Below are 17,167 nucleotides of genomic sequence, written 5' to 3'. Positions count from 1 at the left end.
TGAGTCACGGGGGCTTGAAATGTCAATCAAATTTGACTTTTCTTCCTCTGTTTCTCTACCCTACAGTCAATTAGTTGACAAGACCTGTGAATTCTTCCATTACAATATTTCTCATCCCCTCTTTCACTCACAAAGTACTATCTAACACCTCAGTTCAGGTCCTTATCATTTCTTTCTTTGGTTATTAATATGGACTTTTAATTGGTTTCCAATCCATATATCAGACAACTGCCAAAACAGTATTTCTAATGAACAGTCCTGCCCACTTCACATCCTTCCTCAAAATCACTAGGAGAACCCTATTGCCTATAAAATTAAATATGAAACACTTTATCCTGGAACTTAAGGGCTTCCACAGTTTGTCTATATCCTATCTGTCTAATCATATTTTACTAAAGTCCCCTTAACGTACCTTATATTCTATTCAAACTGGGTTACTGAATATTCTCTGATCTTATTCTTACAATCCCCTGTACCTGGAATACCTTTCCCTTTATACCTCTTTTTGTTGAAACCCTTTTTGTTCAGACCTAGCTTAAGTACAATACCCTCTGTGAAACCTCTCTGATCTCCACTCCCTCTAAAATGTTTACAGCACTTTGTCTGGCTGTCTCCTTTGCTGTTATCCCATTCTATCATGTCATACTTTTTATGTACCAGGTATATTTCCCCATTATATTTGCAGCAAAGGCTGATCCCCAACATGTATAATGGAGGTGTCATTGCGTGACTCGAAGGGAGTTAGAATACATCTAAATCTCTAGTCTCCTCACCCCCGCCCCCAATATGTCTCCTTCCTCTCCAAAAGAGACTTATTCTTGCTGGGAGGAGAAGTAGGATGTTGAGGCCAAAAAACTGGGAACTCTGCTGTCCTCAGAGAGAGGGGGTACCAAGCTAGAATTCTCTCTATCTGATCCATTAAATATTCATCTAAAGGATATGGTTTTCAGTTTCAAGCTTAACTTTTGTCCACTGTTCACTAATTAGGGGGAAATGGGACCCAAGTTTTATATCCATGATTTGATCCCTCCCCCCCCCAAATACAAGTACCAAAAAAATACACACAGCAGGTAGCAAAGAAACCCATTTATCTAAGTCAATGGCAAGACAGAAATCAGAGAAAGTATACATAGGAGAATATTTATGAGACAAGTCAGAGTACAGGTGTACCCCATTGAGCAGAAGGTAACTCAGATCAATCAGGAAAGAAAGAGTTCTAGATCTTATCCAAAGGAAAAAGCCTCTAAGCCTCTAGAATTGCAAGCTGGGGAAAGAGACATTGTGGAAACTGCCAGCTCCTCTTATGTCAACTTCTTCTTGGAACTTTATTTTTCCTTCAGTAATCTAAAGTGGGTTAGACATCATCCATCTTCTCTCTTGAACCTGTAAACCAGAAGTGCTTAAACTGATTGTACAGACTGATGAGATCAAAAAGAATTAAAGATGCATTATGTCATCTTCTCTCTGGATCTCACCAACTCTACCCCACTCCTCATGCAGGTTTGGGCACTGATTTCCACCCATTAACAGAGAGTTCCATAGCAATCGTGTTTGAGATAAAGCTCCTTTAGGACAGGAACTGCTTTTTCTTCTTTTTTCATATTATATCACCAATGCCTAGCTGAATGCCATTTATGTAATTCAGGTATTTAAAAAATATTTATTGTTGATTTGAAACCACTTTTTTAGTGAAGATTACCAAAAGGAAGTTGTTAAAAAAAGACCAAAAAAAAAAAAAGGAAAAATCCAGAAATTACTTAAACTCTTTGCCAAGCAGATATGACATTAAGGGGCCACACCAATTTAGAAGGTAAATTAATGTATTAAAATAATAATAATAACAATACCTGTCATTTATATGCTGCTTTAAGGCTTGCAAAGCACTTTCTAAACATTTTTTTATCCTCACAACAGCCATGGGAGATAGGTGTTGTTATTATCCCCAATTTTACAGATGAGGAAAGGCAAAGGTTAAATCTATCTGGAAACCAATAGAGAAAATGAGCCTACATAAAAATTAGCTTGAAAACCAGGTAAACAAGATTATTCTGAGTCCATTTGGAGCTGCAACTGGATTGAAGACAAATCAACAGGAAATAAAATAGATCATCCCAGCATTTTTATATTGTATCTTTGATAATAACAGAATCCTCACCTTTGGACTCTTCTGTAGTACAAGTCTTGATGTAGAATATGTGAAAGTGGTATTAGTGCTGAGTAAGGTGAAGTTGGAAATTCCAGCTGGACTTGGCCAGATACAGAAGAAATCTATACTACAAGATTTGATCTTTTAAAAGCACCAATGGATCATTTTCTAAGATAGGAAGAATTCTAAAAAAAAAATTGAAATAATTATGCGTAATAAAAAACAAAACAAAATGGTGACAGAGAACACATTGTCAATTACTGATACACAGAGCAGCTTGTCTTATTTATGAGAATATTATCTGTATGCTTTGAGGACATCCTTGATGAAAGTAAGGGAAGGGGGGCGGCCAGGTGGCACAGTGAATAAGAGTGCTAGCCCCAGACTCAGGAGACCTGGGTTCGGTTCCGGCCTCAGATACTTAATACCCACACAAAATAGCTGGCCATGTAATGCTGAACAAGTTACTTAACCCCAATTGCTTAGGGGAGGCCAGGTGGCACAGTGAGTAAGAGTGCTGGCCCCAGCCTTGGGGAGACCTGGGATCAGTTCCGGCCTCAGATACTTAACACCCACACAAAAATAACTGGCCATGTAACCTTGAGCAAGTTACTTAACCCCATTTGCTTTAAAAAAAAAAAAAGTAAGGGAAGGGAATGGGTAAACTTTAGCATGGGATTTCTTATAGCAGAAGATATTTTTAAGATTGTACAATTTGAGAGGCTCTTTAGCAAAAATTACCTAGTCCCATGGCCACTGTTTATTAATCTCCAAAAAGCATTTGACTCCATAATATAAAAATCTAGTTTGGAAATTTCCACCCAAGCAAGGAGTCTCTCACACATATGCTTGAATTATACAAGATTATGACAGATGTGAGTAGAGATAACTTTGTTCAATGATCTGCCAAGACTGACATAAAGTGACATGTAAAATACGCTTACCTGAGATATCTGCTAGTGTCGTGGAAGATGACCTGTGAAGAGTCCAAACAAAAAGTATTACATATTGATTGTGTGTGGGATCTCTAAATGTTCCTATTTTTAGGTGGTTTTATGTTGCTTTCAGCCCAGAAACACTGCACTATCTCCTCTTTGAAATCCATTACAATTGGCAAGACCCATAAACTACTTTTTGTAGCGACATCCTTCAACAAGATATTTATGATAATATCATAGTATTAGAGACTTGGGGCTGAAAGGAACCTGGGAAGCCACACATTATGACCTATGACACTTTTGTGCCCAACCAAATAGGCAAGTGATCTGAAAGTATTTTCAAGGATGTAGCCATAGTTGATCCTTTACCACAATCATCATCACACAGCTTTTTGGTATACTAAGACTTTTAGGAAGTTTCTAAGACTTTAGGAAGCTTCCTACACAGCTCAATGAACAAAACTTTCCTAGAAACACAACTCAGGAGAACACAAATATAGCCACACAAGGAAAAGGCACACAGGTGGTGTACTTTGAGGATACCCAACTTGGAAGGTAGAAGGTTTTGCAAGACAGGTGATTGGGGCATATAGTAATATTATACAGGAAGTTCCTCCCTCCTCAGATCACTTTAAAGAATTTAGCTAAGGGGTTGTTAGGTGGTGCAGTGAATAGGGCACTGGCACTGGAGTCAGGAGGACCTGAGTTCAAATGCGGCCTCAGATACTTAACACTTACTAGCCGTGTGTCCTTGGGCAAATCACTTAACCCCAATTGCCCCCCTCCAAAAAACAAAAAAAAAAGGGGGAAAAATTTAGCTAAGGTTGTAGAAAACTTAGGAAAATCTGATTGGCAGAAATAACAAAATATGAAAATTTAAGTCCTGTAGGGTCCCTGTGCAGGCAGACACATCAATGTCCTGTTGGTAGAATTGTGAATTGCCACAATCATTCCAGTTACTAGACTCTATACATCCTTTGATATATAGAGCAACACCTTTCTTAGGCTCCAAGGCATGATTTATTTATGCAAAAGTATTTATAGTAGTACATGCTGCTATGGCAAAAACAAAAAACATAAACTGGATGGAAATTAAGTGCTTATCAATTGGAAAATGGTTGAATAAATGGTGATATATGAAAGCAATGTAATACTAATTTGCTGTAAGAAAATACATATATTAAGAATTCAGAGAAACTTGGGAAGATGTGTATGAACTTGTGGGTGATCACAGTGCAGTGCTTAGGAAGAGCATATAATCCTGTTATTCTGCAAACTAATACAGGGTGAAGTAAACTGAGTCAGGAGAATGAAATACTTGATTACCGCAATAATTTAAAAGAAAAAAATTGAAAGACTTCTGGATTTTGATCAATGCAATGACCAATCATGGCTTTATTAGATTAATAAGGAAGCATGCCATGCACCTCAGAAGAGAAGTGGAGAGTTGAAGGCACAGGATGAGACATTCATTCATTCAGCATTGTCAAATATGCTAAAAGCCCAATGTGTTTATTTTCCCTAACTGTATTTCTTTATTAAAAGGATAGGTTTATTGGGGGGGGGATAGAAGGGTATTAGAGCAGGTTATTGAGAAGTGACTACAATGTGCAAAAAAATAAAAATAAAAAAGAACATCAACGACACATTGCTTTTTAGAGGAAACTAAACTTAGGGGATTGATTATGTGAGATTTAAATGCTGATTGCTAAAGTTTTGCAGCAACAAAATTGCCTAGTTCAGGTCACATCTGCTTGTTTCCCCATTTCCCATAGCTCGGCAGGAGTCAGTCATTGCCTTTGCCTCTAGTTTAGGTGATATGGTCAGAAATTCCGACATTTCTGGGGCATGCCACTTGATAATCACAATACAGATCCACATCTTTGTAACTTAACAAGACTGGGTAATTAAAAAAAAAATCTTTCATTTTATTTTATTTTCCTATCATGCAGCATTTATCTTCCCTCAATTTAAAGGTAAAAATGAAAACAAAACACTTGAATTGAATATCCATATTCAAGTAAAACAATTCCTACATTGTTAAACATATTACCTACCTACCTACCTACATACATATAGATTGTTAGTTAGATAGGTAGATAGATATTTTTTAAACTTCTGACACTGTCATCTTCTGGAATTATAGTTGGTCATTGGACTGGTTAGAGTTTATAAAAATATCAAAGTTATTTGTCTTAACAATGTTGTTACTATATAACAATACAATACTTGTTCTGCTCACTTCACTGCATCAGTTCATACAAGTCTTCTCAAGTTTCTCTGAAATCATAGTTTTTGTTTTATGGCAAATAATGTTTCATTTTAGTAATGTACTATAATGTGTTCAGCTATTTCTCAATTATAGAGAACCTTCTTAGTTTCCAGTTCTTTGCTACTTTGAAAAAGCTTCTATAAAAATGTTTGTACATATCATTCCCTTCCCCCCCCCTTTTTTTAAATTTATTTTAGGATTAGTCCTAGTAGAAGTATTGTTGGGTTAAAGGATACACAAATCATTGACTTCTGAGGCATAATTCCAAATCGATCTTTAGATTGGCTGTATCGATTTATAGCTTTATCACTAGTTTTTCTATTTTCCCACATCCCCTCTAGTATTTGTCATTTCATTTTTTATAATTTTTACCGACCTGATGAGCATGAAGTAGAAACTCAGAATTGCTTTAATTTGAATTTCTCTCTTTGTTAATGATTTGGAGCATTCTTTCATTGATGGCCTGAATGCCTTCCTTTGAGAAATATTCTCATTTCATATTCTTTGATTATTTATTAACTGGAAAATAAATTTTATTTCTATAAATTTGAATCAATTACTTATATATCTTGAAAATTCGACTTTTACTAGAGCTGCTGAGGTTCCCCCCCCCCGAGTTAATTCTTTTCCTTCTAATTTCAGTTTCATTGGCTGTGTTTGTACAAATAAAAAAAATATGTAAAAAATTGTCCATTTTATCTTCCACTACACCCTCTATACTTTGGTCACTAATTCTTCCCCTATCCATAAATCTGAAAGGTAATATCCTTCTTTTTACTCTAATTCAGGAGTTATTAATATTTTTCCAGAGATGGACCCCTTTGGTATGCCTATGAACCCCCTCTCAAAATACTATTTGTTATTTACATCATAATTGAAGGAAATTATAAATTTCAGCTAGAGATTAGGTAAAGATGAAACACTCCCCCCCCCCCAAGATTAATCCATAGACTGGACCCCAGGTTAGGAACCCTTGATCTAATTTGTCATATCTAAGCCATGTATCTATTTGGAGTTAATCTTGGTATATGGTGTGAAGGGTTGTTCTAAACTTATTTTCTGTCAGACTCCTGAATTTTCTCAGCAGTTTTTCTCAAATACTGAGTACTTAGCTTGGTAGCTTAGGTCTTTGGGTCCACTGAACACTAAAGTATTAAGTTAATTTGTTTCTGTACATTGTGTACCTAAGCCATTCATTTCATTGTTCCATTAATTCACATTTTTTTTTTATCCATTCATTATTATGATTGCTGTCTTGTAATACAATTTGAGATTTTGTACTTCTGGGACACCTTTCTTCCCAGTTTTTTTCCCACAATTTTCCCTTTATTCTTCACCTTTTGTCCCTTTAGATGAATTTCATTATTCATTTTTCTATCTCTATAATATTTCTCTATATTTTGTTAATATAGCACTAAATAAGCAAATTGTTTTTGAAATATTGCAATGTTGGACGATAGGGAAATGCAAGGGCACTACATAAGACATGGTAGCACTATTATTAGAGAGGTTCAGGCAATTATGGTGAAATCTTTAACAAAGTAGAAGGAAATTCAGGGGAATGTTTGAGTGAACAAGTAGCATATGAGGAGCTGTTATCACAATGCTGAATATTAGGCAAAGAGAAAGGCAACAATCAGTGAATTTTGGAACTTGAGAATCATTTGAGAATGAGAGCATGTTTGATTGAAATGTTGAAGTAAGATTTGAATGAGGAATTTCCAAATGGTCTGAGAGTATGTGTATCTAGGAGGGGAAAGTTCCTAGACAAAGAACCTATTCTGAAGCCTATGCCACTGGAATTTAGAGCTTGGGAATAGGTAGATATCCCAATAGGAGTAGGGATCACATGGGCCAGAATTTCTGGTGTAGAATCCTGAGCCATATAAATCTCTAGTGTTTACGGGGCTGTATTCTTTTCTTTTTTTTTTGGAGGGGGGTAGGAGGGCAATTGGGGCTAAGTGACTTGCCCAAGGTCACACGTCTAAGTGTCTAAGTTCGGATTTGAACTCAGGTCCTCCTGACTCCAGGAACAACTCTATTCACTGCACCACCTAGCCACCCCACAGGCCTATATTCTTGATAGCAATTGAAATGTATAGACAATAGAAGAGTTAGCCACTAGGATTAGTCACAAAATCACCAGGAATTGGGTCGAGGGCTCCCTAGTGTGTGTAATTGATGGTCCAGGGCATTGCGCCACTAGTGTAGACAGCACTACTCCAGATTTGGTGAAAGATCCTGTGGTCCCTTCTCCAGACCAGGCTGGAAGGAGGAAGGGTGAAATACTTCTGATTCCTTTATAACAAGAGGAAACAAATCTTTCCTCCACATGTATAGTCATTAGAAAGGGGTATCTGCTAGTGCCCAAAGTGTGGTTTGGGAGTGAAAAAGAATAGTTCAATATTCTGCCAACCCAAAGTGGAGGTGGATCATGGAGGCCATTAACATGAATATAATCAGGAGGTGACCACATATAGACCTCAGCAAAGGAGGTGAACCAAAGAAACGCTAGAGTTGATTTTTAGTAGCTCCCCCACATCAGTGTGGTAAAGGATTCAAGTCTAAGCAAAAAACTCATATTTGTTTGTAATTCTGATGTTACAATAGCATAACATCAGGTCCCTGTGTGTTTGTGACAGAATGTGGAAAGTAAAGTATGATGTGTGACTCCTAAATTATCAAGAATGGAGTTGGAATGTAGAGTGAGTACTGGGCTTGGAGTAATTAGTGGTGGGGGTCAGAGAGCAAAGTTTAAATGACATAGATTTCTGGGGAATAAATGTGAGTAGTTTGGGAGTGGGCCTGAGGTGAATCTCTGGATGTCAATGGGTGATTTGTTTGAGAAAGTTGAGGTGTCCTTAGGAAAAGTCTCTCTGTATCTCCAGCATCTAGTAAAGTTCCCTATATGTAGTAGGTAAGTAATAAACCCAGAATCATGTAGTGAAAGAATATTGAGTTAAATTACATTTGAGAATCTATGGAGCTCTCAGTAGTCTCAAACTGCTTGTTGCCAAAAGAACCCATCTCTTTAATATCCATATTCTTCCAATGATACTATATGGTTGTGAATCATAGAACAAAATCATAAAATCATAGAACAAAATCCCAGAAGAATCAAAATTACAAGGATTGAGTCAAAAAAAGTGTGTTTGGCATGAGTAGCCTAAGGCATATTACTAGGCAAAAAATAATGTAAAAGATAATAGATACAACCATGACAGAAAAGGAGCCTTACCAGCCATAGAACAAACGGAAAACAACAGGTAGACAACTCAAGTTTTACTTGAGTCATTATTTCCGTTAGTCAGTCTTAAACATTCATCAAGTGCCCGTCATGAGTCAAGCAGGGGCAGCTACAGTGGATAGAATGCTGGGTCTGGAGTCAGGAAGCCTCTTTGTGAGTTCAAACCTGGCTTCATATGCTGACTAGCTGGGTGACCCTGGCAAGTCTTCATCCTGTTTGCCTCAGTTTCCTCATCTGTAAAATAAACTGGAGAAGGATATGGCAAACTACTTCAGTATCTCTTCCAAGAAAACCCTAAATGGGGTCACAAATCGTTGGACATGACTGAAAAAAAAGACTGAATAACATGTGCCAGGCACTGTGCTTAGTGCTGGGGATGAAAAGAAAGCAAAAGATGATCCTTTCCCTTAGCATCCTAGAGTCTAAGAGAAAATATGCAAATAATTACATAAAAATAAAATATATAAAAGAATAAATTTGAAATAATCAACAGAAGGTAAATACTAGAATTAGAGGGAATTGAGAAAGGATTTTAGCTGGGTTGTGTTTTTTCTAACATCATATTGCTAGGATATTAGAGAGGAAGGTCTTCGGAGCACTCCATGGATCATCTATGTAGATTTAATAAGAAGGTATTTATGAAGATGAACAGGATTACGAATGCAGGGTTTCCGATATTCAGGGAGGAATACTGACATTGGTGAAATGATGAATTCCTTAGAGTCAAGTCTTGCCTAGCTTTTGTCCAATAAAACCCTACTCAAATGCCTTATCATGACGTGGAGAGGGCCAAGAATCCATAGAACACAATCTATGAAGGTCCCATCAAGCTGGAGAAATTTCAAATATAGATCTGTAGTTGATGTTGTTAACTGAGAACCAGTTCTGCTAAATGCAGACATTGGCATTACCATAAGCTTGTCCACCATGTGATAGATTTATTCAACCAAAGCAACTCATGAAAATTGTCTCCCAACACATAGCAGTAACAATCTGTTTCAATGGAGGGAGGACCCTGATCAGAGAAATGATGGATTCTGGAAACATAGTCTCAAGTACCTGAATTTATATAATCTTCAAAATGTGGAGGATGCGTTTATGTTTCCCTCTGCCAAATGACTGCCTAGATTCTGAAGCAGCGTTCTCCTAGTCCAGGGGTTCATAAACGGGGGTCCATGAACTTAAAAAAATAATAACTGCATTTCAATATAATCTGTTTCCTTTATAATGATGACAGATAACATTCATATAGTGTTAGAAAGTTTGTAAAGTATTTCCTATGCATTGTCTCATTTAATCTTCACATTAGACTTGGGAGGTAGTTACTATTGGTATCCACATTTTACAAATGAAGAAACTGCAGCTCACAGATGTTCTGACTTATCTAGGGTCACATGGCAGGTAAGTGTCTGAGGCTGGATTTGAACTCAGATATCCCTGATTCTATATCTGCAATGATCTACTGCACTGCCTAGCTGCCTCTTCATAATCTTAAGTATTTTATTTTATTCATTTAAAACCATTATTCTGAGGAGTTCAAAGACTTTACCAGACTGACAAAGGCTCCATCACACACACACACACACACACACACACAGATAGAGACAAAAAGAAAGAGAGAAAGACAGAGAGACAGAGAGAGACAGAGAGAGACAGAGACAGAGAGACAGAGACAGAGAGAGAGGCAGGTTAACAACTTCCATCCTAATCTGAAAGAAGTAAAACTCATCAGGAAAAAAATGAAAACAACAACAAATTTGTTGGAGTCACTGTCTATTGACCTCAAGTCCTCAGGATTTCAAAGTTGTTCAAATTTAGCTGAACACTTTGAACACAGTGATAGGAACAGGACCTGCAATCGCATTTATATAGGGAACTTCCAGGTAAGGAAACTTCCTCTGCCAATGCACCTTCTCTGAAGTGTACAATCTTAGAGAGATTAATTAAGGACCATGCCTAGGGCCACAGTGCGTATATGCCAAAGTCAGCATTCCAACCCAGTCTCCCTGGCTGGGAGATCAACTCTGCAGCTCCTATGCCATGCTGCTTCTCACTTGGAACATATGGAGAAACATAGAGTTTTATGACTACATTTAACAAGGGTTACTTTCCTGACACCATTTGCTCTTTTATCCAAGTGAATTTAAAGGTCTAAAAAGTGTATTCCATGCTAAAAATTCTTTTTCATCAATTGCATTTTTGTTCTCTCTTTTTTATTGATATCACATGTTTTAGGAGCTATTTGAAGCCAGAGAATTATTTGAGTAAAAGAATGACTGAGAAGAACCTGGACTTCTTAAAAGAATACTATCCTCAGTTTCTAACCAAAATTAATTTTTCATTCATAGTCTGCCTTAGTCTGTATCTGACTTTCTAAATTCAACTCTCTCTCCCTCTCTCTCGAAATACATATGTACATACTACATAAATATATAATATATATACAAAATATGTGTATGTATATATTATATATGCACGTACACATATGTGTATGTGTATGTATATATTATATATATATGCACACACATGTATACATAACACATATGTGAATATATTTGTATATAGGATGTCCCAAAAGTCTTAGTGTGGTTTTGAGCTTTAAAATTAAAACTGCAGTATTAAGACTTTTAGGACACCCTATATATCCTATCTATCCATCCATTTATGTATGTATCTATCATCTATCTATCTATCTATCTATCTATCTATCTATCTATCTATCTATCTATCTATCTATCTATCTATCTATCTATCTATCTATTATTTCTCCTTGTCCCTGACAGTTTTAAGAAAGGAAAAATGTGGAAAGATATGGTCTTCTGGGGAGATGACTATCCTTAGGAATGAGCTGGAATGAGTTTTCCTGATGAGTTATTTAAGCATGAACACATATCCTGTTTTTATCCTCAGTTCAGAGAGGTTTTTGCATGGACCCCTATCAGCTTCAGTGTACTCACTCTGGGCAGCTCTTTCCAAGATATCTCATAGGAAATCATCGCACAAAGGTTTCCTCCCAGGTGTGCTGAGGATTTTTGGAGAAGAGTGCTTGTTTAATGTTACTGTTGTCTATAATTCATCTTGTTTTCTAAGGAACTGCAAAGTGTGATATTCCCTCTTCACATCCCAGCTGTTGTTGTAAACCGGAATTTGGGAATGTTGGAGTTTAGACACAATCCCCCAAAGCTCAGCGGAGTCCCAGCTCTCCAACCAAACCCTGAAAAAAAATGTATTTGTGAATGGTTCCCATAACGTCCCCAGTGGGCTGTGTCTTCTGCAGTATGACTCAGCCTAGAATGAACTGACATACCACACTGTAAATTTTATGACAATTGAACACCAGAGTGCTAGAAACACGGCTGTGGTTCGTGTTCAGGGGACAGAGGCTCTGGAAACTTCCCTTAATATTGCTTTTTAAAAACACCTAAAATGTTCAATTCTGTTCTACCTCCCAATTATCAACACTTTTTAGGAAAATGACAATGATCCTTTCAGAACAACTCTCTTTTACAGAGACGGGAATTACTATTATTTTTATCTAGTCAGAATTGAAGGCAGATCCTGTAAAGGCAACTTTTATGTCTTTTGATTTAAATGCAGTTGAGGGGCAGGACTATAAATGTTTAATAAAAAAGCACTTTCAAAAATTTAGATGGGATCTCAGATGTTAGATTTTAATACAGACAAAGCAAAGTTTTCCCATTTCTCCCCCTTGCCCACCATTCACCTGTGTTTGTATAATCGTAACCAGTTCCTCCAGTCTCGGTTACACATCTGTTTCATGCATGTGCTGCTATTGCAGGCCTGTCTTAGCAACTAGTAAAACTACAGGTGTTTGGGTTTTAATGTAGCCATTTTAAAAGAGCAGTTCATGGGCCTCTGATTATTCGTTTTTATAGCTGGCTCTGTTCCCGCCACAGGCTGACAACTCACGGGTTAAAAGACAAAGAAGACTGGTTTTTTGTGACTTCATTGCTCTTCCATCTGGTAGAAGCCCTGAAAACCATTTGTAAATTAATTTTTTACTTTGAATGCATACTGCCACATACAGTCATCACTGGATTCTGCATAGACAGCTTGTGCTACTGCATCCACATGTCTCTAATGACAAGCAGACTATTACTTTTTTTTTAATGCCAGAGACTAAAATCATTAAGCATGTATGTCCATTTTGCTTGTGTGCTTTTGCCCTATATTATATTTTATGCTACAAATATCATCACTTCACATTGATAAATAATGTTGACACATGGTTTCATAAAAGTTGAAAAATGACCATCTGAGTCCCTCACAACCTGAATTCAGCTTTTTATTGTAAATGGGACAAACCTGCACCATGCACTTCACTTTTAAATTTTATCCTTGACCAAAACAACTAGGAAGACTCCAGCATCTCTTCACTGTTTTAATAGTCCATGTAATTCATTACTTACTAAGAAAGCAGATCCAATAATATATTCATCTGATCTCAGGAATGAAAAGCAAAGTGCTCATTAATCATAGAGCTGGTGAACATGGGTTTACAGATTAATCTAATTAGACCTCATTTGTTTCAGGTGAAAGCTGCTATCTTTACGAATGCTGCCCACTGCTACAGAATCTACCATATGATGCGCAAGTCAGGATCAATTACAAATTTGACTTTGCCATTCAATATAATGGAAGCCATTTGTGCTGCTACATTGAAGGCTCTGGCAACGTTTTCATTTCAAACACAGGCATCATTTATCCAGGGATTTAGAACTCAGCCATAACAACTTTTGTTTTTAAAGGATACTTCTTGGAATCCTAGGACTTGGCTCCTGCTCTGCATATTTTTATTTAGTTCTTCAATATTTTAAAATCAAAATGTAAAATTTTAACCAATTTCCTGTTGAAGAAGACTGAAAAGAAGTTATTCAATTTCAATAGCTTTTGACACTTTTCTAATATGAATAAAATAGGGTTATTCAGAAAGACTTTAAAACTTGCAATTGGATAATTCAGTTATTTTTTGCTGTAATTTTTCACATGCACTATATTCACAATAGCATGATGAAGTCTTTATAGTTTGGATACATATGATGGAGATTATACTTCCCTGAGACAGCTATTATTTGCCTCCTAGAATTATTGTATAACGGGTCCCTAAAGTCTTAGGGTGGTTATAAGTTTTTAAAGCATAAAACTGTCCTAAGACTTTTGGGATACCTTGTAGACCCATCTTCCACTTAAAAAAATCATAATAATAAAGAAATGTATGACAACTCCTCCCATGGTCATTTTGCTGGATTGCTGTATTATGTAATCTTAGCCAAGGAATCTCCTAGCCTAGGTCATTAATTCAAACTAGACTGGAACAAAAAAAATCTTCTCAGCCACAGTGCAAAGAAAGATTGATATTAGAGTTAGAGGACCTGTGTTCAAAGTCTGTCTATGCTCCTTACTACCAATGTAAGCTCAGGGAAGTCATATAACTCCTTGGGCTGTTAGTTTTCTAATCTATAAAATGCAGAGGAAGGATTCGACATTTTCTAAGGTTTCTTTCAGCTCTATATCCCATGACCTGTGCTTGTCCTTAATTATGACATGAATCAACAAGCATTTATTAAATGGAAACTGTGCCATGTTGATAGAGAGTAGCAATACAAAGACAAAAACACGAATAGTTCCTGAGTTTCAGAAGTTTACATTTCAGCAACTATTAACTCTCAGTTTGAGAACTTTAGTAACGGGGAGCTCACTATCTCCTTAACAGATTAATTAGGTTTCATTTTTTTCAGGCAAAAGCTACCATACAAGGAGTCCCCAATCTCTTAGTACTGCTTAGTGCTTCAATAACTTGAACATACTGTATCTGCAAAACCTACTGACAACCATTATGTTCCTGCAAACATCCAGGCACAACATAGTTCCTGCAACTTATTCTTTTATGGTATTCTTTTTAGGGCTTCCAATTTCTTTACTATTCTGGACACTCTCCCCTATTCATAATCTGTTTGTGGAAGCCATTTGTAAAATTTGATGTTCAGAACAGATCATAATATTCCAGATGATTCATTAGGACACAGTATAGTAACAGTGAGAGCTTTTTTGTTCTGGGCACTATGATTCTCTGAATGTCATCTAAGATGGCACCGGAATGTGTGTGTGTGTGTGTGTGTGTGTGTGTGTGTGTGTGTGTGTTTACATCATACTGTTCTCTCCTATTGAGCTTGCAGGTCCTTAAAACCCCCCAACCTTTTTTTCATCAGCTGTTGTCCAGAGATGCCTCCCTCATTCTGTTATTATGCAGTTGATTTCCTTGAACATAAGCAGAGAGCTTTATACAGGGTATCCTGGATAAGCTATGAAAACTTACAACTGCACTAAGATTTTTGGAACACTATATTTATTTCTATTTACCCTCACCTTATTGATTTCCTTATTATTTTCATTCTAGTCTACTGCCATCTTTTTAGATTCCATTTCTGTTATGTGACACACTAGCCATCCTTACTAGCTTAGTAAAGACATAGTACCTGTCTGAGGCTTTTTACCCTGTAATTGCCAAAATGTTTTCTGACTAATATTAGGGACAACAAATACCATGTTATGTTAACACTATCTTACTTAGCACAACATTTAGCACAGCAGAGGAGAATTTTAAATCTCTAATAATTAGCTTTGTGAACTGAATAGTAAACACAAGCATGATCTGTCACTTTGTCAGACTCAACAAATACAATTTTGCTGCATGACAAACTATAATGATGACAGTTGTCCTCAAATAAATAAATTAAAATGAATAGTGTCAACAGAGGCATAGTCTTCTAATCTGCCTTAGCAGTGATAGATGTGAGATGGTATGTGATGTATTATCGACAACCAGAGTCAAAGGAGCAGAATGGGGAGAGATTTCAAAGCTATGTCACACAAGAAAGAGTTGAAAGCAAGAGAAATTCAGTCTAGAACAAAAGGAGATAGTGCGCCATCTCATAGAGTAGTCATTGAGTATTTGAAGGCTTGTCCTTTGGAAAAGGTTTCATACTTGTATTTCTAAAGGTAGAGAAGTAGGACCAATATATGGAAAATGCAGAGAGATAGAGATCAGGTCAATATAGGGAGGAACTTTTTTAACATCTGAGTTGTCCTCCCTTTTGAGCTAGTGATACCCTTTCACTGAAAATATTCGAGAAGAGGCAAGATGACTACTTATCAGAAAAAAAGTGGGAAACATAATTCCTGTCCTAGATGTGTGGTTGACTGAGATAGAGTCCTTCAAATTCTATAATCCTGTGACTCCACTGCATAAAACATCTTAATAAAGAAAGTGCAATAAAGGATCAATGTTCGTCCTGCAATTATATTCCTTTGTAAACTTAAGATAGTTGAGACAAAATGACAGTGACATTGGTGAGCATAAACAAGTATATATATACACACACACATTTTATATGTTTATATATTTAGTGTTGATATCTCTAAGGGCAGCTAGGTGGTGCAGTGGATAGAGCACTGGGCTTGGAATCAGGAAGACCTGTCTTCATGAGCTTGAATATGGCCTCAGACACTTACTAGCTAAGTGATCCTGGGAACGTCACTCAACTCTGTTTGCCTCAGTTTCCTCATCTGTAAAAATGTACTGGAAATAGCAAACCACTCTGGTATCTTTGCCAAGAAAACTCCAAAATGGGGTCACAAAGAGTCAGACATAATTGAACAACAACACTAATGGTGTGATATCTCTAATGTTGATTGAGGGTATAATAGAAGTACTATTAAAACAAGTAATTTTCTTGTGGTTCCTAGGTGGAAGAGGAGATTTAATGTTAGGTTTTCACTCAGAAAGACATGAGGTCAAATTCTGTCTCGGACTTAGTAATTGTGTGACTCTGGGTAAGTCACAACTACTCTGGACCTTAATTTTCTCATTGGAAAAATGAGGGGCTTAGATCAGATGACCTCTCATCTAAAGATTAGAGGTAATAAGTCGCCTATATCTATGATCTATTTTATAGATTTCTAAATCTTTGATCCTATGAAATGGTTATCACATTGTCCTTGTAACTCCCCTCCTTTTTAGATGAGAACAAGTTCCTTTTGTAAAGGACTGCAACTTTTTTTTTTGCAATTGGGGTTAAGTGACTTGCCCAAGGTCACATGGCTGCTACGTGTTGTGTCTGAAGCCAGAGTTGGAATCAGGTCCTCCTGACTCCAGGGTTGGTGCTCTATTCACTGTGCCACCTAGCTGCCCCAGTTCTGGAACTTTTTTTTTTCTTTTTGGAGGGCAATTGTGACTTTGGAGGAAAAGAGTGACTTGCCCAAGGTCATACAGCTATTCTTTATGTTAAGTGTCCTAGGCCAGATTTGAACTCAGGTCCTCCTGACTCCAGGGCTGGTGCTCTATTCACTGTGCCACCTAGCTCCCACAGGACTGGAATGTTTTAAGTTGCTTTTGTGGGTTGCCGAGACTCAAATCTAGAGTGTTAGTTTAAAAGCCATCTCAATAACAGAGAAGCCTTTTTAATTTGGAAAAGGAATTACCAAACACTGCCTGCACTGGTCATTATAATCAGTCTACCCTTTGTTCATTCTAAAAGTAACTA

The 17,167-nt window shown here is 36.9% G+C and overlaps 1 long non-coding RNA gene across 4 annotated transcripts in view; it reads right to left on the bottom strand.

The window, feature by feature from the left end:
* Window positions 1-1,078: 1,078 nt before the first annotated feature.
* LOC138173768 (uncharacterized) overlaps window positions 1,079-17,167 on the bottom strand; it is a 166,047-nt gene continuing 149,958 nt past the window's right edge. For 3 of the 4 annotated variants that reach the window (XR_011171515.1, XR_011171513.1, XR_011171517.1), the window contains 3 exons: window positions 3,091-3,122; window positions 2,156-2,331; window positions 1,079-1,383 (listed from right to left, as the gene is read on the bottom strand). This is a non-coding gene — a long non-coding RNA (uncharacterized lncRNA). Of the gene's footprint in view, window positions 1,384-2,155; window positions 2,332-3,090; window positions 3,123-11,560; window positions 11,807-17,167 lie in introns of those variants that run through there. The other variant, XR_011171514.1, reaches the window with a different exon arrangement.

The sequence above is a fragment of the Petaurus breviceps genome, unplaced genomic scaffold (assembly GCF_028583685.1).
Source record: "Petaurus breviceps papuanus isolate PSGF00001 unplaced genomic scaffold, PetGlider_PUasm1.0 129, whole genome shotgun sequence".
Taxonomy (NCBI): Eukaryota; Metazoa; Chordata; class Mammalia; order Diprotodontia; family Petauridae; genus Petaurus; species Petaurus breviceps.
The sequence above is the reverse complement of the archived record's forward strand: the minus strand, read 5'-3'. Positions and strand labels throughout refer to the sequence as shown.